Source organism: Elgaria multicarinata, chromosome 10, assembly GCF_023053635.1.
Source record: "Elgaria multicarinata webbii isolate HBS135686 ecotype San Diego chromosome 10, rElgMul1.1.pri, whole genome shotgun sequence".
NCBI classification, from domain to species: domain Eukaryota; kingdom Metazoa; phylum Chordata; class Lepidosauria; order Squamata; family Anguidae; genus Elgaria; species Elgaria multicarinata.
Genome location: NC_086180.1, coordinates 27,900,210 through 27,923,511, shown reverse-complemented (window position 1 = coordinate 27,923,511; position 23,302 = coordinate 27,900,210).

Genomic DNA, 23,302 nt, shown 5'->3' with positions numbered 1-23,302 from the left:
CCACAGAAGGGCTAGAGGTTCCCCACCCTCTAATGTTGGGGTTGCAGGCATGAAGTCAGTATGACACCCATTAAAGTAATGTGTTTAGTATCAAGAAGCGAAGATTTCAAAACCCAAATGGTATGTTGTATTAATTTATATGATAACATAACATTATATTGAGAGACTGTAAAAGCAAAGCCTTCTGCAGCATTTACAGCCAGCTTTTAAAAAGAGAGTTCTCGCTGAAGCCTGAGCATAAAGGAAGATGAGGCATAATTGTGAGCGAGAAGTAATTTTAAATGCAAATTTGCCAGTGAATGCATAAAAGCTAATTGTCGTTTCCCCTCCTGCCAGCCACTTCAAAAGCCCCTGTGTGCTTCCGTCCTCCCTTGGGGAATGCCAGACTGTGGCTGCACTGCCACACTCAGACCTTTCCTGTGAAATACAGATGACCTGTATTCCTTTCTGTAAAGACCAAAAGACTAACCCTGCGAGGCAGCACAATAAAATTGAGCGATATATTTCAAATGAGCTATTCAAGCCCCAAAACGGCGGGCCTGCCCCAACATACAGAAGCGGCAACAGCTTTTGCAGTACTTTGTTCTTTCATTTGCTTCTATCGCATTCTTCTTCCACTGATATTCAGAGGGACCAACACTGAGTTGTCTCCAGGCTAGACTATGTGTTAGGTTAGTGAAGCTGCCGAATTTTGTAATGACTTGGCTCATTGGTCGAAACTCGTCATTTGTCATATTCACCTTTGTAGTGAGCCTGGATTGATGTATTATGAATTTGCTTTTAAGTTTGGAATTGATTGTGAGCTGTGGAACATACAGAGTAAAGAAATACAGAGACCCCCCCCCCCCGATAAATTTTCAGCAGTGGAGGCTGGTGGCTTCAATGACGTTGAATCTGCTCCAGGTTTCACTCAGGACTCTACAAGTTACCCAAGGTGCAAATCTGTTGGCTTTGATGTCAGTGGGGTGGTGAATCTGTTCTGGGTTTCACGCAGAACCAGTCAGAACTCTACACTCTGAGCAGCTCTAGCAGCACATTGGTGCCCTCTAGATGTTTTGGACTACAGCTCCTATCTGCACAAAGTAGCATGGCAAAAGGGATTGTGGGAATTGTAGTCCAAAACATCTGGAGGGCACCAGGTTGCCTCCCCATAAGTTTGAGAAATGCTACATTTCACTATTGAGAATCAGAGTTATCACTACAACATGCATTCATGTTAATATGTCCACTAATATGTCAGCATGCTCCGTATACTTTGCCATGCACGTTCTCGTTATCTCTACGACTGCATGGAAGAAGCCTGATTTTAAAACTCATGAATAGATTTTGCTCAATTTGAAAACTTCACTTGTGTACCAGAACGTTAACTCCTTTCATGGTTAGAAAAACTCGTTGGATTTCAACAGTATACATTCCAGGCATTCTGACAAGTCCCTGAGATTTGAGAGCAAAGACTGGATAGACAGAGAACGAATGCGTAGCATTTTCGTAATAGCCAATGGGAACAATCACTTCTACCTGATATGCCCCACGTATTTTATTTATTTATTTATTTATTTATTTATTACATTTCTATACCGCCCAATAGCTGAAGCTTTCTGGGCGGTTCACAAAAATTAAAATCATAGTAAAACAATCAACAGGTTAAAAGCACAAATACACAATACAATATAAAAAGCACAACCAGAATAAAAACCATGCAGCAAAGTTGATATAAAATTAAAATTAACACTAGAACCTTAGAAGTAACACACAGTAAAAGCCTGAAACGAACGAATAATCTGGTAGTAACTAATGGTGAACTTAATGCCTTGTTCCCAGATCTTGCAGCCCTGTTGGGATGGCAAAAACAAAATTATCTGTTTAGCTCATTTTTCATGGGAGTCAGCAACATTTGCCACCTGGTTCATGGAGGGAGGGTGCTTACCTTTTGGTTTTGGTTTTTTAAGCAATATTGGACGCACTACAACCAATTACATTAAAAAGCAGTGAGACCCATCAATACCTCACAACAATAAAACATCTGGATATAAACAACAACCACAGCTGCACGGTCCACAGGTGTTGCTAGTCTTTCTCACAAGCTCCTCCCCAACAGCCCCTGACAGGCACTAGCCTTGTATAACCTGGTTGGGGTAGTAGGGACAAAAGCAAACACAGCCTCAGTTCAGCCACAGCCTCAGGGTCCACAGTTGCAGCTAGACCTCTGCCCCACAAGCTCCTTCTCCAGAGGGCAAAACCTTTCAGCAGTGTCAGCAATGGTTTCTTTCAGGGTGCAACCCTATGCAAGTTTAGATGAGGGATGTGGAAGAAATCCTCAATGGAATCCAATGAGTTCAGATTTTTAGCAATCTGACCCACAGCTTCCTCAGTGGACTGGCTCCTCCCACGTTGGGCAGATTCCACACCTAATGATGTTTAAAAACAAAAACAAAACTTTCAGGAATTTTGCACAAATTTCGTCATAGAAAAATACACCACCACCACCACCACCCCAGCCAAAATCATGCATTTCCCCATAGGCTAGAATGTGATAACGAGCATTATGGGGAAATTTGAAAATTTTTGCTTGTGCCCATTTGACAAATTTCTGCAAATGTGAATTTGCACAAATTCAGGCAGGATTTACACTACTGCTTTATAACAGTTTATAACGGTTTTGACAACTGTTCAGGCCCAGGACATGTTCCGTATACCCTTTTGAAACTGTTTTCAAAGTGTTATAACCTATTTGGTGAAGATCTGGCCTAAGAAACAAACAATTTATAAAATCAGATGAATAGCATTCTGTCAGTGGGTAGATGATGGAACGAAAGGCATCTGACAAACCACAAACAGAACAGATTTTACACAATCTGTACATCCCTGTTACTGAACCAGTGTTCAATCTGGCTGTGAACTTAAGGTGGCCATGTGTCCTGGATTGTTTGTTTTACAGAGGATAGTCCTCTATTTGAAGCAATGCCAGAGAACTGTCCTTTAATTTGAAAGTGTCCTCTCTCTGAGGGGCTGTCCTGTCCTAGTTTAAAGATGAAGAAAGCATCAGAAGGAAGAGCTGGGTCTTGAATTTACCCATCAATAGCATCTCGACAGCAGAATGTGCAAAGCACAGAGGCACTTTCTTCTACACTATGGTGTGACAGGCTGTATTTCCATCATCATCATCATCATCATCATCATCATCATCATCATCTAATGTAAATGTGCACCTATACATATTAATTAGGGATGTGCTCCGCTTCTCCTCAAACCGGAGAAGCAGGAGCGGAGCGGGGGGCTTCGCCTACCCTAAAGGCGGAGGCGAAGAGGATTGGGGGGCCGGCGGACGGATGCAGGTAAGGCCCCCCTCCCCCTTGGTCTCTGCAGGTAAGGGAGAGGAGGGAGGGGGGCCTTACCTGGTGCCACTCCCCTCCACTGCGGAGCTCTGCGGTGAAGAGGAGTGGACTATGGGCGGAGCGGGCCAATCCAAAATTTTCGGATCGGCCCGCGGGGCAGATCGGGGGGTCCGTGCACACCCCTAATATTAATGTTGTGACCTCTTTTTTGGTGACGCATGTTGTAAGGGTCACCCTATGTGAATTGCTGCACTAGTGTGTAGCTGCCGTTTGTATGTGTCTGGCTGGCTGGAGGAATACATCAAACCCTAAATATACCATCGATAAACAAACAAAAAGATTGTAAAGACGGAGTACAAATACTGCAAGAACAAAATTGATAAGCAACTGACACCCTTTGGCACGTCCAACTCAAGACTGCTTTGCATTCTTCGGAGTTAATTTAATAACTTTGTAGTGAATGGAGCTCTCTTACATTGGAGGTGTTTGGCTCCCACTTCACAAACAGTGAAGATCACTGGGGAAGGTCAAACAGGGAAGCTCGCAGCCACCCAGGGAGTGGCACCTAATAACTTAATTCAAAGGTTAATAAATCAAGTCTCTTGCTGGCTTCTGTGGTTGCCGGTTCAGCAATGGAATTGCACAGCTTCTGAGCTATAGAACTGCACAGCTTCAGCCCTTCTGTTCCAGGGCTTCCATGGTGCATCCAATTTTGTGCAACAATCCCAGAGCAACTCATGCTTTCAGTCTGCTAAGAATGATCTTCCCCTCCAGCTTGCAATGAGGACCCCTCCAGAGTCCCCACTGATGCTCCATAATGTTAGCGTGGCCATGTGTCCTCTTTTACAGGTGACAGTCTCCTCTCTGAGGGGCTGCCAGAGGACTGCCCTCTATTTCAAGGTGTGCTCCATTTGAAAAGCTGTGCTGTTCAGTTCCGGTGTAAAGAGAAAGAACCGTAAAAAATGTTCGTTGCCCATCAGCACTATGTTGAGATGTACTGTATTTCACACTGTGGTGAATCGTACTGTATTTCTATTTAAATTAGAATCAGTATTTTTACATTTGCAACTAAACACATAAATTAGCATACACCCATTTTATGGAAGCTTGCCCCTCTTTTGTTCTCTTTTTTGGAGATGAGTCTTTTCTTTTCTTTTTCAATTTGTAAGTGGTCACCCTACTCACTGCCCTGTTCCATCCACATGTATTTTCCCACTTTTCCTGCTTCTCTCTTCCCTTTGAAGGACAACTCTTTCTGCCCCCACCCCAAATCACAGTCAAGAAGCAAGGGCGGTTGGGAAATGTATTCCTCGAGCCAGTAGACCCATTAGTCCCATCGAAGACTTTACTCACCTAGTCTTTACTATTCATTACACAAATGTTATTCTGGCAACCCTGTTAAATCCGGAAAAGCCACTTCTGGAATGGTTATTGGGATTGGAGAAGCAGCAGGGGTCCAAGGTTCTTAAACCATCCTCCCCACTCTGTCATATGCCTGCCTACTCTTCAGGATGGGGAAATAACAGCCACTCTTCCAATCCCAAACACCCTTTCTGAAGTGATTTGTGCTGTTTAAGAAATTCTTCTAGAAACGGCCACTGAGATTGGGTTACACAAATGTTTGCTTATACAGGTTCTTGCTCAGCTACACGTTGAACAGAATGAGGTGAAAGAATCCTGGGGTTATAAAATTGACTAAACTGTCCTGCTTTGACTGGAGCAAAATCTAACTGCAGTGAAGTCAGCAAACCTTTAAGCCTACAGGTGTAGGGAGGCCATATGGAAAGGAGGGCAGGGCTCCTGTATCTTTAACAGTTGTATAGAAAAGGGAATTTCAGCAGGTGTCATTTCTATGCGTGCAGCACCTGATGAAATGCCATTGTCATCATGACAGTTAAAGCTGCAGGAGCCCTGCCCTCTTTTGTAACTGGTCACTCTAGCTATACTCCTGCAGCTTTAACTGTTGTGATGAAGAGGGAATTTCACCAGGTGCTGCATGCATACAAATGACACCTGCTGAAATCCCCTTTTCTATGCAACTATTAAATATACAGGAGCCTTGTACTCCTTTCCATATGGTCACCCTATACAAGTGGTAAAGGGGTTTAGGCTGCAACAGAAGTGGTCTAAATCCAGGCAGGGATCAGTACACAACCAATCACCCAGAGAAAGAGGATCAAGCAACAGCAGGGAGGGTCAAGGTAACAAGCTAGAGGTCAGACATAGTAAATCAGTCAGGTACATTATGCAGTGCAGAAGTAGGGTCATTAGGCAGGCCAAAAGGTCAGGAAACAGAGTATCCATCACAGGGCACAGTTTAGGAGGCAAAGGTACACAGTACAGAGGTTGGATGGACAATGTTGTTCCAATGCTGGCTGGGTTTCCAGTGAAGGCTTTTAAGTCCAAAGCCTGCTGGACCCCACCCAGAGCTCAGTTGCAATAATCAAATCTCCCATTCTGGAGCCTTACTCCTGAGAAGTCTTTTCTCTCTCTCCTGCAGAGACTTTTTCTGGAGACAAGAACTCCTTCACCCAGGGGCCCTACTAGCCTGTCACTTGAGATAATAATGCTTCCAGAGGTCACGGGGTTGCTCAGCCTCTGTCAGAGTTCCCTTCTCCTGACAGGGATGGCCCTGCAACCACATCCACAGAGGGTTCAGGCACCCGTGGGTCTGATGACAGTGCCTGGTCTGGCGTGTCCTGGGCTCCTGGGGCCTTTAGCTATTTCTCTGAGGAGCACTACTCCAGTGGGGGCATGAGATAAAGCATGCTGCAATTGGGGGAATCTCTTTTGTTACTGTGCTTCTATGTTAAACACACACACACACCACCACCACCACCACCACCACCAACTCTAAACTCTTCCTTCATATAGAAAACTAGCAAAGTAAGGAATGGGTGGGCCTAGAATCTCTCTTGCTGCTATGCTAGTTTTGTAAACGGAGGTAGGTTTTTATTAGGGGTGTGCACGGCCCCCCCGCTCCGCTTCACTTTCAGATCCGCCATTTTCCGGATCGGGCCGCTCCGCCCCGCCCCCGCTCCACCCACTTCCGCTCCGCTCCGCCCGGAGCTCCGGATCCGGATCCGGAGCTCCGTTTCCCCCCCCCCATAGGCTTGCATTGAAAGCTAAAAAATTATACAACTTTTTTTCTGTTCAAGTTAGAAACCTCATGTTTGGCACCATGACACCTCATGGGGATATACACACGCATGCCAAGTTTCAAAGCAATCCCATCATCCCCTGATTTTTGGCGAATTTTTGAAAATCGGGCACCTCACACACAACATCCCTGCGAGGTGGGCAGGGGAGGAGGGAGGGAAGGCAGGCAGGCATGCAGCTGGCATTTCTGGGGGCATAAGGAAGTGAGCCAAGGATAAGCCAGTAATGCATATAAAATGGAATAAATCAATCAATAAACAAAGGAGGGGTGGAATTAAAAGCAGCAGTGTTGCTCAATAAATTCAAGAAGAATTTTTTTAAAAAGGCTATATCTGTCTTTTACCAGCAATAGGGGGACGTGCCCGGGGGAGGGGGAAGTAGCTGCCAGTTCAAGACACTGACAGCCACCAACAGCTCTGAGAAGAAGTAAAACGCTCACTTCAACTCATAACAGGCATTGCTCTACCACTGAAAAGTGACCATTCACTTCAACTCATGATAGGCATTGCTCCACCGTTTTACTCTCTTTGGAAGGCTCTAATGGCCTTCCAGTGCAGGAGAGAGTGGGGGCACGTCCACGATGAGATGCCCTAGGGGAGCTCATCCCCTTGCACCACATCGATTCAGTTGTTCACCAAGGTTAGGGTGGGGAGCAGTGCTGTGTTTCTATCTCTTATTCTTGGCTTAGTATATGATTTCAGGTTGTGTTTGTGCATTTGGTGGGGCTACTGTTTTAAAAAACACGGGGAAAAGCCCGTTCAGATGAAGAAAGAGAAGTTTCCCAGAATCCCAAGTTACCTGTTTTGCCTATGCCCTCCTCCAACTTTGGGATCATCATGACCGGGAGCTGACTCTGCCCCTCAGCCCTTTGAAAAAGGTATTTTTCCCGCCAATTTTTAAAAAACTTCTAGCCCGCGACCCGTACGATGCAGAAAGTTGAGAGTAGTCTCAAAATGACCCCCATCCACGACTCTCTGTGCACAAGAATTTTCAGAACGATAGCTTAAACCCCCCCCCCAGTTATCCCCGATTCTTTCCCTCAATGCAATCCTATGGGCGAAAAGCCGAAAACGCAGTTTGAGCCGCGCGGTTGACCCGATTTTCACAAAAATATAGCCCGCGACCCAGACAACGCAGAGAGGTGAGAGTGGTCTCAAAATGACCCCCATCCACGACTCTCTGTGCACAAGAATTTTCAGAACGATAGCTTAAACCCCCCCCCCAGTTATCCCCGATTCTTTCCCTCATTGCAATCCTATGGGCGAAAAGCCGAAAACGCAGTTTGAGCCGCGCGGTTGACCCGATTTTCACAAAAATATAGCCCGCGACCCAGACAACGCAGAGAGGTGAGAGTGGTCTCAAAATGATCCCCATCCATGACTCTCTGTGCACAAGAATTTTCAGAACGATAGCTTAACCCCCCCCAGTTATCCCCGATTCTTTCCCTCAATGCAATCCTATGGGCGAAAAGCCGAAAACGCAGTTTGAGCCGCGCGGTTGACCCGATTTTCACAAAAATATAGCCCGCGACCCAGACAACGCAGAGAGGTGAGAGTGGTCTCAAAATGATCCCCATCCATGACTCTCTGTGCACAAGAATTTTCAGAACGATAGCTTAACCCCCCCCAGTTATCCCCGATTCTTTCCCTCAATGCAATCCTATGGGCGAAAAGCCGAAAACGCAGTTTGAGCCGCGCGGTTGACCCGATTTTCACAAAAATATAGCCCGCGACCCAGACAACGCAGAGAGGTGAGAGTGGTCTCAAAATGACCCCCATCCACGACTCTCTGTGCACAAGAATTTTCAGAATGATAGCTTCAAAAACAACGTAGTTATGCACGATTATTTGCCGCAATGCAATCCTATGGCGAAATGTTTTCAAGATGGCGACCGGAGCGCTCCGCCTGAACTCGGAGCTCCGAAAAATGGGCGCTTCTCTTCGCCTTGCTTCTAGGGGGTCCGCGGTCCGCTCCTACTCCGCCTCTGGGTAAGGCGGAGCAGGCCAATCCGCTACTGCTTCTACGCTCCTAATCGGAGCGGAGCACATCCCTAGTTTTTATATTGGGGATAATTCTAAAATGGTATCCCCCACCTGCAGTGGTACAGCCCACGCTATGTCCCTCAGGAATCTACCACCTTATTCTACTGCTGATCAGGGGGTTAGAGCCCAATTTAGTCATACTCAAGAGCAGAACTATTGAAATCAATGGGATTTCAGTTACTTGTTTATTTCAGTGTGTCTACACTGAGCATGGCTAAATTTGGATCTAATCCCTGGTCATTATTCTACAGAATCAAAATCTCTCCCAGATAGTTCCACTTCAGGCTGCACACATTCTTTTTTTAGTGTGTGTGTGGGGTGGGGGGGAGATTCCTTTCATACCGGAAATATTGGGTGTAATGGGGGATGACAATAAGCCAGAATTGCCGGCTTATCCTGGTTTGTTGTGAACAAGCAGCATGCTGATGCACACAGCCCCCTTGCTCCTGCTTCACACAAGTGGGTAAAGCAAACATTTAATGAAAGCATTGCATTATGTCTGAACCTAAGCTGCTGGTGTGTGGCTCTCAAACAAGCCAGGATTCATCAGCTGAAAACAAAGCCGGGGTTATTCCTGACTGACGATTCTGGCTTCTTTTAGAGTAACAGGAACTCAGATTTAGACATCATGCACAGTTTTCCATTCCTGGTTTGTTTTATCTAGTTGTGCGAAAGTGGAAGCAAATGAGTCGTGTGTACCAGCAAGCTGCTCATTCACAGTAAACCAGTATAAGCCAGCAATTCTATCATTAGCAGTAGATCCCAATGTATCTTCTGCCATTCCTGAGTTAGCCCAATATTGTCTGCCCTAACAGCCAGCAGCTCTAAAGGTTTTCAGGTATGGAGGTGTTCACCTAATATGTGACCCTTTAACTGGAGATGTCAGGAATTCAATGTGGGACCAACTGTGTCCAAAACATGCTTTACCACTGAGTTACAGTCCCATTATTTTTAAATAAATCTCCCCTCCTAATTCGTTTTTTAAAAAAGATATATTTTTGGTAGGCCTTCTCCTCCCATGAATCTACGGATTGTTACGAGATGAGATTGGAAAAAAATGCTTTCAAGATTTGCAGCTCATTCTTGTACCCTGCAGTACTTCTCTCATACTATCTTTTGGGTAGAAAGTAGAGCATTGGCATTTCTTTCCCCAGGGCTGAAGTTTTTGAAATGGATAGAAAAGCGTGTGAAGCCTACAGAACTTTACCAAGTAAGAGAATGAATCATTTCAGCGGCATGCACTCAGAACTAAACATTTCCCTTTTTGCTTTTTCTTCCTTTCGAGACAAAAGTAATAATTAACAAATGTGGGGGGGGGGGGACATGAGGGGAGGGGAGGGGAGAAAATGGAAGCTATTTTCTTGCACATAGACATTGCATTTAGCCTGGAGCTAAAGGATAAGAATTCCATAATTGCAGCTCTCTCTGGAGCTGTGCCAAGAATTCTAAACCCTTGGCAGCCGTCATTTTCAGAGAATAGAAGTTTTGAAATAAAGAAGGAATGTAAATATCTTTTAAGTGTCACAAGTGAAGGAAGGAAGGAAATTTAAGCCAAAGTATTTCTTTCTACTCTCTAGATTTATGAAACATTAACTTGAGTATAAGGACGGCCAGCACACTGAAGTGGATAGAGCAATGGGTTTGGCCCTGGTTAGGCCTCATCTAGAGTATTGCATCCAGTTCTGGGCTCCACAATTCAAGAAGAATACAGACAAGCTGGAGTGTGTTCAGAGGAGGGCAACTAGGATAGGGTGACCATATGAAAAGGAGGACAGGGCTCCTGTATCTTTAACAGTTGCATAGAAAAGGGAATTTCTGCAGGTGTCATTTGTATATATGGAGAACCTGGTGAAATTCCCTCTTCATCACAACAGTTAAAGCTGCAGGCGCCCTGCCCTCTTTTAAATCTGGTCACTCTAGTATAGCTCCTGCAGCTTTAACTGGTGTGATGAAGAGGGAATTTCACTAGGTTCTCCATATATACAAATGACACCTGATGAAATTCCCTTTTCTATGCAATTGTTAAAGATACAGGAGCCCTGTCCTCCTTTTAATATGGTCACCCTAAACTAGGATGATTGGGGTCCGGAAACAAAGCCCTATGAGGAGAGACTGAAACAGCTGGGCATGTTTAGCCTGGAGAAGAGAAGATTGAGGGGAGACATGATAGCACTCTTCAAATACTTAAAAGGTTGTCACACAGAGGAGGGCCAGGATCTCTTCTCGATCCTCCCAGAGTGCAGGACACGGAATAACGGGCTCAAGTTACAGGAAGCCGGATTCCGGCTGGACATCAGGAAAAACTTCCTGACTGTTAGAGCAGTACGGCAATGGAACCAGTTACCTAGGGAGGTTGTGGGCTTTCCCACACTAGAGGCATTCAAGAGGCAGCTGGACAACCATCTGTCAGGTATGCTTTAAGGTGGATTTATTTATTTATTTATTTATTTATTTATTTATTTATTACATTTTTATACCGCCCAATAGCCGAAGCTCTCTGGATTCCTGCATTGAGCAGGGGGTTCAACTTGTTGGCCTTATAGGCCCCTCCCAACTCTACTATTCTATGATATGCAAAATCCATGTTCATGTCCAGTAACCGGCCCCAGGTTCTGCAGGGCCTTTGGGCAAGAAACCCTCAATGGGTCCCTTCCCTCAGTGAGTCTAACTTCTTATCACCATTGTCCCCAGCTGCTATTGCTCCTCCTGCTCTTTCTCATCATTGCTTTCTTGACAGAAAAAGAGCCAGTAAGCAAGAAGAGCCAGTGGTTTGGATTTCCTGCTCCTTCTTCTCACCACCAGCATTGCCTGGGCCAGAGCAAGAGGTAGGTGAAGAAACAGGTTGAAATGGTGAAGGGGAGGAGCAACTCTAGAGGGTTCTTGTCAGTGGGCCCCTATTGGGGTGTGGGCCCTTGGCAAGGGCCCAACCATGCCTGCCATGTCTGGCTATTTATTTATTTATTTATTTCATTTCTATACCACCCAATAGCCAAAGCTCTCTGGGCGGTTCACAAAAATTAAAGCCATGAAGAGCATAATAAAACCAACCAACAATTTAAAAACCCAAATACAGAATACAATATAAAAAGCACGACCAGGATAAAACCACACAGCAAAAATTGATATAGGTTAAAATATGAAATTAAAACAGCAGAGTTTAAATTTAAGTTAAATTAGGTGTTAAAATACTGAGAAAATAAAAAGGTATTCAGCTGGCGACAAAAGGAAAACAATGTAGGAGCCAAGAGAAGCTGTCTGGGGAGCTCATTCCACAGCCGGGGTGCCACAGCAGAGAAAGCCCTCCTCCTAGTAGTCACCTGCCTCACTTCCTTCGGAAGGGGCTCACGGAGAAGGACCCCTGTGGATGATCTTAAGGTTCAGGTAGGGACATATGGGAGGAGGCGTTCCTTCAAATAACCTGGCCCCAAGCCATTTAGAGCTTTGAATGTTAATACCAGCACTTTGAATCAGGCCCAGACCTGGACTGGCAGCCAATGAAGTTGTAGAATGACTGGCGTAATATGATCTCGTCGGCCAGTCCCTGTTAGTAGGCGGGCTGCCCTGTTTTGTACCAGCTGAAGTTTCCGGACTGTTTTCAAAGGCAGCCCCACGTATAACGCACTGCAGTAATCCAAACGAGAGGTTATCAGAGCATGGATAACTGTAGCTAGGCTATCTCTGTCCAGATAAGGGCGTAGTTGGTAAATCAGCCTGAGCTGATAAAAGGTGCTCTTTGCCACTGAGTTCACCTGTGCCTCAAGTGACAGTTCTGGATCCAAGAGCACCGCCAAACTACAGACCTGATCCTTTAGGGAGAGTGCAACCCCGTCCAGGACAGGGCAAACATCACCTCGCCGGACAGATGAACTACCTGCTAACAGTACCTCCATCTTGTCTGGATTGAGTCTCAGTTTGTTAGCCCTCATCCAGTCCATTAACATGCCCAGGCACTGTTTCAGAACAGCCACTGCCTCACCTGGGTTTGATGAAAAGGAAAGGTAGAGTTGGGTATCCGCATATTGGTGACACCTCAGTCCACATCTCCGGATAACCTCCCCCAGCGGCTTCATGTATATGTTAAACAGCATAGGGGATAAAATAGAGCCCTGTGGAACCCCATGGCTTAGGAGCCATGGCACAGAGCAATAATCCCCCAGCACCACCTTCTGGAATTGGCCATCCAAGTAGGAGCAGAACCACTGCAATGCAGTACCTCCAACTCCCAGCTCAGACAGCCTATCCAGAAGGATACCATGGTAGATGGTATCGAAAACCGCTGAGAGGTCCAGGAGAACCAACAGGGTGACACTCCCCCTGTCTCTCTCCCGGCAGAGGTCATCCCACAGGACGACCAATGCAGTTTCCGTTCCAAAACCAGGCCTGAAACCCGATTGAATGTATCTAGATAATTCGTTTCATTCAAGAGAGCCTGGAGTTGTCCTGCAACCACCCGCTCAAGCACCTTGCCCAGGAAAGGCATGTTTGCTACCAGCCTATAGTTTTTAGCATCTTCCTGGTCCAGGTTTGACTTTTTTAGGAGTGGTCTGATTACCGCCTCTTTTAAAGAGGCCAGCACCACTCCCTCTCTCAAGGAGCCATTTACAACCTCCTGGACCCATCCTTTTTTGATGTAATGAGCCATGAGGGGCAAGGGTCAAGCACACAGGTGGTCGACCGGACTTGGCCAAGCACCTTGCCCACATCCTCAGGCCTCAATAACTGAAACTCATCCAGTAAAGCTGGCCCAGACGGTGCTCTGAACGCCTCTATTAGTGGAACTATGTTAAGTGTGGTGTCCAACTCAAGACGAATCTGAGCGACTTTATCTTCAAAGTGTCATGCAAACTCGTCACAGCATGCTACCAAGGGTTCAACAATCTCACGCCCTGGCCCAGAGTGTAACAGGCCACGAATCACCCGGAAAAGCTCCTCTGGATGACACTGTGAAGATGCAATGCTGATAGAAGAGAACTGTCTCTTTGCCACCTTCACCGCCACAGAGTAGGCTCGATAATGAGCTCCAACCCGTGTTCGGTCAGACTCAGCATGAGTTTTCCTCCACCTGCATTCTAGTCGTCTCCCCTCTTGCTTCATTGCCTTCAGCTCAGGTGTATACCATGGCTATGAAGCACATTGGTGTGGCCTTAGGGCTAGTTCATACAAATGTGGGCTGGAAGCTGTAGATTCAGCAAAACATCAGGCCCATGAATGCACCTCCTATTGTTCGTATGAAGTATGGTATACACATACAAATGTGTAGCAACTGCAAGACAACAAGGCCCAGATACAGCATAACTGTGATTGAAGCATGCATGTTGGAAGGCATCCAAGCCCTGTATAAAGATAGACTTGCACCAAACAATGTGACAGATGTTAGAAGGATTCCCATCTTCACCCATTTTTAAGGAATTACTAATTTTTAGCAGACATCCAAAATTGGTTCTAAATTCCATTTTCACCAACAACCCTAATTTATGCAGCAATTTGTACGTTAAAATGTTCAATCTTGAACATCAGCCTCTGCATATTTGTTATGTAAGGTAAGTACTCTTATTTCCATTTTACAGAAATGAAGTTGAGGCTAGCAAAACTTACTCAGTGGGACTCTGGTTGTGGTGAGTTTTGAACTTCAGTCTTCTACATGCAGGGACAAAATTCTCATCCACCACATTGATGCTCAGTTCTAGTTAATGGACAGTATCCAATGCCAATATAGGGCTAGTTGAAATTAATGTTAGCACAATGGAAAACTAGCACTTGCTAGCTCAACTCTCAAAACTAGCTCAAATTAATGCTTCCAGAATGGGACAGGTCAGTGGAGCTCCTGGAAGCCTGTCCCGTTCTGGAAGCAATAATTTGGGCTAGTTTCTGGAGTTGCACCAGCAAGCACCAGCAACTCATTGAGCTAATATTTTTCCACTAGAGCAATGTGATTAATGCTGGTGGGTTACCAGCATTGGATACTGCCCAAAATAAATAAGACCCCTAATTCCATTGTGATGTGGTATGTGCTCTACCATGTGGCAAGATCCAATGAGGCTATAATAAAACAGCTCTTTGAATTTCATCTCTGATCCAATGCATAGAGTGGCTCATCAAATTGATTGTAGGAATCAGAATTAGTACATGGCATAAGATCCTTGCATTGGTGTTTCTGTGCATGACCCTAGATACATTACCCATTTGGAAATAGCAGTCAGTACTTCTGTTCTGTTGGCTGCACAGATTATTATTATTATTATTATTATTATTATTATTATTATTATTATTATTTATATAGCACCATCAATGTACATGGTGCTGTACAGAGTAAAACAATAAAATAGCAAAACCCTGCCGCATAGGCTTACATTCTAATAAAATCATAATAAAACAATAAGAAGGGGAAGAGAATGCACCAAACAGGCACAGGGTAGAGTAAAACTAACAGTATAAAAGTCAGAACAAAATCAAGTTTTAAAAGCTTTAGGAAAAAGAAAAGTTTTTAGCTGAGCTTTAAAAGCTGCGGTTGAACTTGTAGTTCTCAAATGTTCTGAAAGAGCGTTCCAGGCGTAAGGGGCAGCAGAAGAGAATGGACGAAGCCGAGCAAGGGAAGTAGAGACCCTTGGGCAGGCGAGAAACATGGCATCAGAGGAGCGAAGAGCACGAGCGGGGCAATAGTGTAAGATGAGAGAGGAAAGATAGGAAGGAGCTAGACAGTGAAAAGCTTTGTAGGTCAACAGGAGAAGTTTATATTGGATTCTGAAGTGAATTGGAAGCCAATGAAGAGATTTCAGAAGTGGAGTAACATGGTCAGAGCGGCGAGCCAAGAAGATGATCTTAGCAGCAGAGTGGTGAACAGAAACCAATGAACTGATGTGAGAAGAAGGAAGGCCAGTGAGAAGAAGTTTGCAGTAGTCCAACCGAGAAATAACCAATGCATGAACAAGAGTCTTGGCAGAAGAGACAGACAAAAATGATCGAATCCTGGCAATATTATACAGGAAAAAATGACAGGATTTAGCTACTGCCTCAATATGAAGAATAAAGGAGAGCGAGGAATCAAATATAAAGCCAAGACTACGAGCTTCCTTGACTGGAGTAAGCGTAACATCATTGACAGTAAGAGAGAATGAGCGATGAGGAGAAGGTTTAGGAGGAAAAACAAGCAATTCAGTCTTTGCCATGGAAGGGGCTTCCCATTGTTCTGTTAAGGGGTTTGTACTCCACTTGTACTGAATCCTATTCCAGATGTTAAGAGGAATATATGCCCAAAACATGGAATAAAAGGCAGAGGTAGGGTAAGAAAATGTGACAAGTAAAAAGAAAAGTGGGTAGGATAGGGCAAGAAAGTTGTCCACAAGCACATTGGTGTCTGCTCCCTACTTCTGGTCTATGCTGACTGGTAGTTGCTCCCCAGAGTCTCAGGCAAGGAACATGTGCTATTTGATCTCTTTTTAGCTGGAGGTACTTTTAAACTTGGATTGCTGTGAAGTAGGTTTTTGTTGGAGCTGAAAACTGGTGAGTTCAAAGGAGTTGGTTAGTGTGTTGGGATGCAGATCCTGCCTCTTGCATGTATTCAGTCTGTTGAGCAAATTTCTTGTCCTTTGCCATACTTCCCATGGCACCATTTTGTGGTGTTGCCCAGGACAGTTTCTCAAATGGCCAAATGTGCCCGTGGCTCAGAAATGTTGCCTACTTTTTGCATGCAAAATGTATGCCTTATCACTGAGGGTGTGAACAAGCAAGCTGAAGTTACGACACCATTCTGGATTTATGTACTCACCAAACATAAGGACCAGAGTGGGTGAACAGAAGAGTATAATTTTTATTCAGGATGGTTCATATCTCCTGCCATAATGAGGCTTAATCTATCCTTCCTAGTGTGGTGCACTTCATAGTATAGGGCATAAAAATGGCCAAACGAAAAGTGATGCACATACCCCCCTACAACTTTACACATACACGGATGGGTTCTGAGGTTGGGACAGATGGCTCAGTGAAAAAGTCAACCCAGGCCCTTTCTACACCTATGGGTTATCCCAGGAAAATGGAGTGATCAAATCTGCCTGCACCTGGGATCCCCTGTGTGGCATTTGGATGCACAGGAACGATGATCCAGGGGTATAGTGCTGGTGTAGACATGCCCTCAGTGTGCAGCTATCAAAATTCCATTTTGGGCATAATTAGGGAAAGAAAACCTGACAGTATCATACAGCCCATATTCAAATCCATGGTGTGACCAGACATGAAATATTGTGTACAGCTGTGATCACTGCACCTAAAAAGAATGTTATAGAGTTGGAAAAAGTGCAACCAACATGATCAAGGGGCTAAAACAACTTCCCTGTGAGGAAAGATTACAATATTTAGGACTGTTTTGTTTAGAAAGGAAAAAAGGTTGAGTGGCGGGGTGGTGGGACATAATAGAAGTGTACAAAATTATGAATAACGCAAAGAAAGTGGAAGTGGAATGGTGGGAAATTCAAGACTCTTAAAAGGAAATACTTCTTCACACAGCACATCCTTAAATTTTGGAATTTGCTACCATAAGATGCAGTGATGGCCACCAACTTTACTGTGATGATGTTCTGTTGGGCTGCAGGTTTTTATTGTGGATCGTATGTTGAGCAGGCATCAGGTTGGGTCAGATCAGGTTCCTCAGGATGAAAGGTGGGAAGAGATCAGTACCACAGAAATCTCCACATTTGTAACTAGTACTTGATGGATCAGCTATTTCACTTCCTGTCTTCAGGCAGAAGGAAAGAAACCTTTGTCTCTTATTGTCCATTTCTCAATTCTCTGGTAGACTTCTCAATCCACACAGAAAATGCTAACCATTCTCTGTCTGTTTTAATGCCTGCCTGGTAATACAAAGACTGGGTGGTGGGAGGATCACAGATCATGATAAATAGGTAGTGTGCAGTGTTTGGCCCTACCACATGGTCTGGGCCCCCTAGATGGGACACATGATACAGCTGTCTTACTGAAGTTCAGCCAGTCTCTCCAATGTCTGCATGGGAGTCCACCAGGGATCCTCACACACACCACCTTGAGTTTTACGATGGATGAAAGGTGGGATATAAATGTACCAGGGCTGGACAAGACATTTTGCTTGCTGAGGTGGAGCAACAAATGGTGGCCCTCCTCCCAAGTCATGATACCCATGAACACCCAAATTATTTTGCCACCTGAGGTAGAAATTCCCACAAGCTCCTTTCCTTGCAATAAAAGAGCAATAAGAATAATAACTAACATTTGGCTGCTTTTTCAAGACACCAAATATCTGCTGCCTGAGGCAGCCGCTCCACTCTGAGTAATGGCAGGGCCAGCCCTGAATGCACTGACTAAATCAATTTAGAAGGCAGCTAGGTGAGCCGGCCTGCATTCAGTACAGAGGTTTCGAGGCAAGTCTGGCATAGTCAGCTGCCTCCAACCCACTTGTCAAAGCATTGGAGAAAACGTTGGCAGCTGCAGCATGTTACTGCTTGCACTCTTGCCCATTCCTGGCCTCAGGATTCCTGGATTCTGTTTCAACAACTGGAACCAAAAAGCCGTTTGGCCAAATGCTTCACTGGTGTCATTTTTGCAACTTTCACAAGAGCCATTTCACAGCTCACACAAAGATGCTGCCCATTCTCCCTTTGCCAGGGTGAACGGCGCTAATTGAATCACTGAGCAACTTTTCAGTCACCTCTCAGGAAATGGCACAAAGATGGAAAAGCAACCCTCCCCTTTTCCAAGTGGGCAAATGAAATTTTGCAAGGCTGACTTCCTGATCGTTTCTTTTGCTCAGCCCCACTATTGAAGCAAATGCTATTTTTAAATACAATGGCTCCCTTTAATAGCAAACTGTGTAGTAAGTAAAGGGCCTTTCTTGAGGCTTGGTAGCATGCATTTCAGCAGCTGGCATGTTAATGAGGCTGATTTTATTGAAATGAGCTAAATACTATTAACATTTCTGGACTCCTAATTGACTTCTGCAACACTTGCTAAACTTCAGAAAAGTTCTTTGTGAAAACACACACACACACACACACACACACGTATATTCCATAGAAACAGTGCCAAAGAATAGTTTGTACTAGACTTATACATATATTCTAACTAGATCATACCTTTGCTTAGATGACTTCAAATGGTTTCCCCCATTAGCATTGCAAATAATGTGCCAAACTTCTCTTTTTGTGTCACAGAAAGGTAGCTGTTTCATATGTTTATGAAGTATGATTTACCATTACAAAATCTTTTTAAGATTATGCTCAGGGCTTGAATTCTTTTGACCTCTTCTCCATGCATTCTAATAATACACAGAAAGGTCTGGAAGATAACCACACTACTGCTGAAAAGAGGAAATATCTGATTTGGATTCATAAAAACAAAGCAGGTAAGACACTGCATTTCTTTCTCTTCCCAGAGTTTGATTGATGGACTCTGGACTTGTCCAAAATGCCAGTCATTTTTAAAAGGGCAACAGTGGGGCTCACACACAAGGCAGGCTTTTTAAAAAAGGACAGTTCCAGGTCCATCCAGGTCCATCGTACAGGTCAAGGTCACTTAATTAGGAGGGCCACGTCGCCAAAGTAGAAGGAATGCATCGCCAAAAAAAGAGGACACATGTCAGTTTTGCATAACATTTGCATATGCTCATTTATATGGATAGGTGCAAATTAAGATGTAAGCACTATCATTTAAATAGCAATAAATCACATCTCAACGCAGTGGGGAAGGCTGCGATCAGGTGACCTGGCTGCTGGTTCGGTCTGCTGTCCAGATGCTATCAGATGATGGGCAACATCAAGGCCACTGTTTTCCCAGCTGCTTATGCTTCTTTATCTTTACATGGGCCCTTCAAACAGAGGATGCTTTCAAATAGAGTGCAGTCCTTGACCTTCAAATAGGGGACTGTCCTCCATAAAATAGGGCATATGGTGATGCTACAACAAATTGCTTTGATTTTCAACTCCTTGAGCAGCTCTGATGAAGGTGAAGGGTTACCCAAGACCAATTCATTTGAGCAGTTTCAACACATTGAGCCCAACAAAACTGTACTCCCTTCACTGAAACTGAATACTTCCAATGCACAATCAATAGGGTGACTATATGGAAAGGAGGACAGGGCACCTGTATTTTTAGACAAGGGAATTTCAGCAGGTGTTATTTGTGAACCGCCCAGAGAGCTCCGGCTATTGGGCAGTATAGAAATGTAATAAATAAATAAATATGCATGCAGCACCTGGCTAAATTCCCTCTTCATCAGAACAGTTAAAGCTACAGGAGCTATGCTAGAGTGACCAGATACAAAAGAGGGCAGGGCTCCCGCAGTTTTAACTGTTGTGATGAAGAGGGAATTTAGGACAAATTAAAGGAAGTACTTCTTCACACAGCACATAGTTAAATTATGGAATTCACTACCACAAGAGGTAGTGATGGCCACCAATTTGGATGGGTTTAAAAGGGGGTTGAATAAATTCCTGGAGGAGAAGGCTATCAATGGCTACTAGCCCTGATGGTTATGTGCTGCCTCCAGTATCAGAGGCAGTAAGTCTGTGTGCACCATTTGCTGGAGAATATGGGTGGGAGGGTGCTGTTGTACCATGTCCTGCTTTGCTGGTTCCTGGTTGGCCACTGTGTGAACGGAGTGCTGGATTAGATGGACCCTTGATCTGACTCAGCATCACACTTCTAATGAATTTTACCAGGTGCTGCATGCATAGAAATGACACCTGCTGAAATTCCCTTTTCTATACAACTGTTAAAGATACAGGAGCCCTGTCCTCCTTTCCATATAGTAACCCTAATATTAAAGGAAGCAATTTTTAATTATAACAGTCATACCCTAACAGGAAAACATTCCAGATTTTTTTTTATAAACTTGCAAGACTCTCATTTAAAAGTAATGTAGACAGCTGGTAGAGATTTAAAAAAATAATGGATGGAGCTGATTTACTATTTTGCTTTAGTGGTTATTTACCTTTTTAAACCTTGTTTTAAATTCTTCCACCACCTTCATCTTTTCCTGGTATCTCTATATCTGCTCATTTTAATTCTAAATTAGAGCCTTGGCTGTTTACATGAGAACCAAATTTTCCTGTTAGGAATACAGAGGGTGTCTATGGTGGAAACCCTCCAACACATATTTAATTCAATTAAGGAGTTCTGGCCTCTCTCCTGGTAGCACGGACAAGCTTAGAGGATTCCGGAGAGCAAGGAGATCTGAGCCAGCAAGGAAAAAAAAAAAGCAGGAAAGCTCATTAGGCCTTGCCTTCAGTTGCCAGCAGATACCAACTGATCCAGAAACCACTTATTAAAATTGGACTTGCAATTGATGGGGCAGCTTACTGGTATTTGAGAGATGGCAAGCACTGAGTATTGTTAAAACAATTCTGGCTGTGAAAGAGGCAATGAGATGGATACTACTTACTGGCAGCAAAATGTTTAATTATAATTCATCATGTGCAGGACGATAACAACTATTTGATTCTGGCAAAGATTGCCCTAGAGCTGGCACAGGTTAAAATTGTTTCTCCCCTGTGAGTCCTAATCTTAAATGGATGCCCTTTTCCTAACGGGCAGAGTAGATATCAAATGGCAATATCTCTACCTCTGGTGAGAGACAGGGAAGGAACTATGAGAGGAGATACAGGTGAGAGCTGGGAGAGATGAGGGATGCCACAAGGTGGCTGCTCACCTGTGGAGAACCCTCGTTTGGAATGGAGACTTATTTATATGTGTTAATATATTTGTACGGTGCTTTATTCTCTCTTCTGTTTAGTGAGGTTTAGTTAAGTTTATTTGTATATAAGACAGGTCTTTCCCAACGTGGGCTCCCCAAATGTTTTGGATTACAACTTTCATCAACTCAGCTGGTATGACCATTGGCGTTTTGGGGGTGATGGGAGTTGTAGTTCAACACCTTTCGAGGGCATCTGGTTGGGGAATGGTGATGTAGATAATACCGAGCAATGATTTCGTTTGCTATCAATCAGCTTCCTATGACCCTTCTCTTATTAAGAAAGACACCTGGAGATAGCAGAGGTGTTATTTGATGTTTTCCAGCAGGATATGTTCCAATGGATTGTGTGGCTTATAATTTAGGGATGTCCATCACAGGAAATCTGGTTCTTTTTTGGCATGATGGAATTCTATGGTGTGCATGATTCACTTTGCATCTGCAAGCTGAGCTGTGGGCTGTTCAGCAAACTTCAGGAATTTTGTGTGTGTGCATTTCTGGAAGGTTTTGCAATTTGTGAAAATTTGCAGCTGAATTTATGGAAATTACTGCAGCAAGAAGCAAAATGAAGTCTGAGGAGGGTGAGCCTAGGAAAACTTGTTGAACAGATTTCACCTACATTACTAGTGATTATATAAAGCCATGATGTAGTGGATTTGTTGTATGGTTTTCCGCATTTCTTGCTGTAATGTGTGCTTGCCCCTAGGTGACTAGGTCTTGCTAGACGCTGTTCCCTCTTTTTTTTTTTTGGTAAAATATGCGTCAATATACAACCCACTCTAAAAACCTCCATAAAGTGACAATTGCAGATTGCTCCTTACTATCAACCCAGTTCTGTCAACTTCCAAAGGCTCAGGGTTATTTCTGGCATAAACTGTCATGAGCTACAAGCAAAACGGTCACCTGACTGTGTATTTTCTCAGATGGCCCTCTTCTTTCTTCAGTGGCAGGGGCAATGTAGATGCTCCTCAAGCCCCAGCATTGGTGGGGCTTTGTGGTGACACTGGCCAGAGGCGGGTCTTAGGAGGCAATATTAGCCTTTGGGGGCCCTCCTCCTGGCCTCTTTGAAATGCAGCTTCTGGCAGAGAGGCTCCCAGCAGAATGATTCCTTTTTTGCTCCTCTGTTAGAGCAGTATTTCTTTGGCGTAGTGGTGGAGCAGCCAGAGGGGAGTGGGAGGACAGTTCCACTGTGTCTGGATCTCCCTATGGGTCCCTACTCAATGCCCCCTCAATTTGGCCCTTATTGCTTGAGACATTGGGGTGTGCCTGGGCATACTGAGCACACCCTTTGTGCATGCCTATGAGTCCTTTGGACTAGATTGAGAGTCCTGGGAGGCTGGATTTGGATGTGGGCAGAAGGTTCTCCATCCCTGATGTAAATGAAAGCACCAAGAGGAGCAATGGATTTCTGCTTTGAGTTAGCCGTTCATAGGATTTGTGGAGACCCAATTCCAAAGAGTCAAATTCCAATTCGGCAGTTTCACGACGGAGTTTCTTTTTGTCTTTACAGAGTCACAGGAGCTTTTGCTGCAATGAACTAACATGGTGGCTCATCTGAGGATTATTTCTGGTGGCTGTGTTGCTCCACAAAAGGCTGGCATGTGGATACTACCCATGCTTGTCACTGCAAGAAAGGCTAGTTGGGAGGAGTTGTTCTATTTCTGTGTTACTGACTTTTCATTAAGGAAGCACTTTTCCTGTAAAATGAAACTGCAACCTTTTGCATGTGTGGCTTAATTTCAATGACATTTGGATGAGCTTCCAGGTAGATCCTGGGAGCCTCGGTCAAAAGCTCTCAAATGATTAACCACTATTCTTTATTATATTTATTTGTGATATACCATAGTCTTCCATGAGAATTGTTCCCATGGAGCAAAATACATGGAGAATCTTATGTCAGTATTAAAAATGGGAATGGATTTTCCAGGGCAAATATGTGAGAAAGGCTGAGTAGGATGATCATGCCCTGCTAATGGATCTTTCCTGGAAAACAGTAGGTCTTTTCAATTTCAACATAATTTCCCCCATACTTATTCCTCAAGGAGAGCCATTCC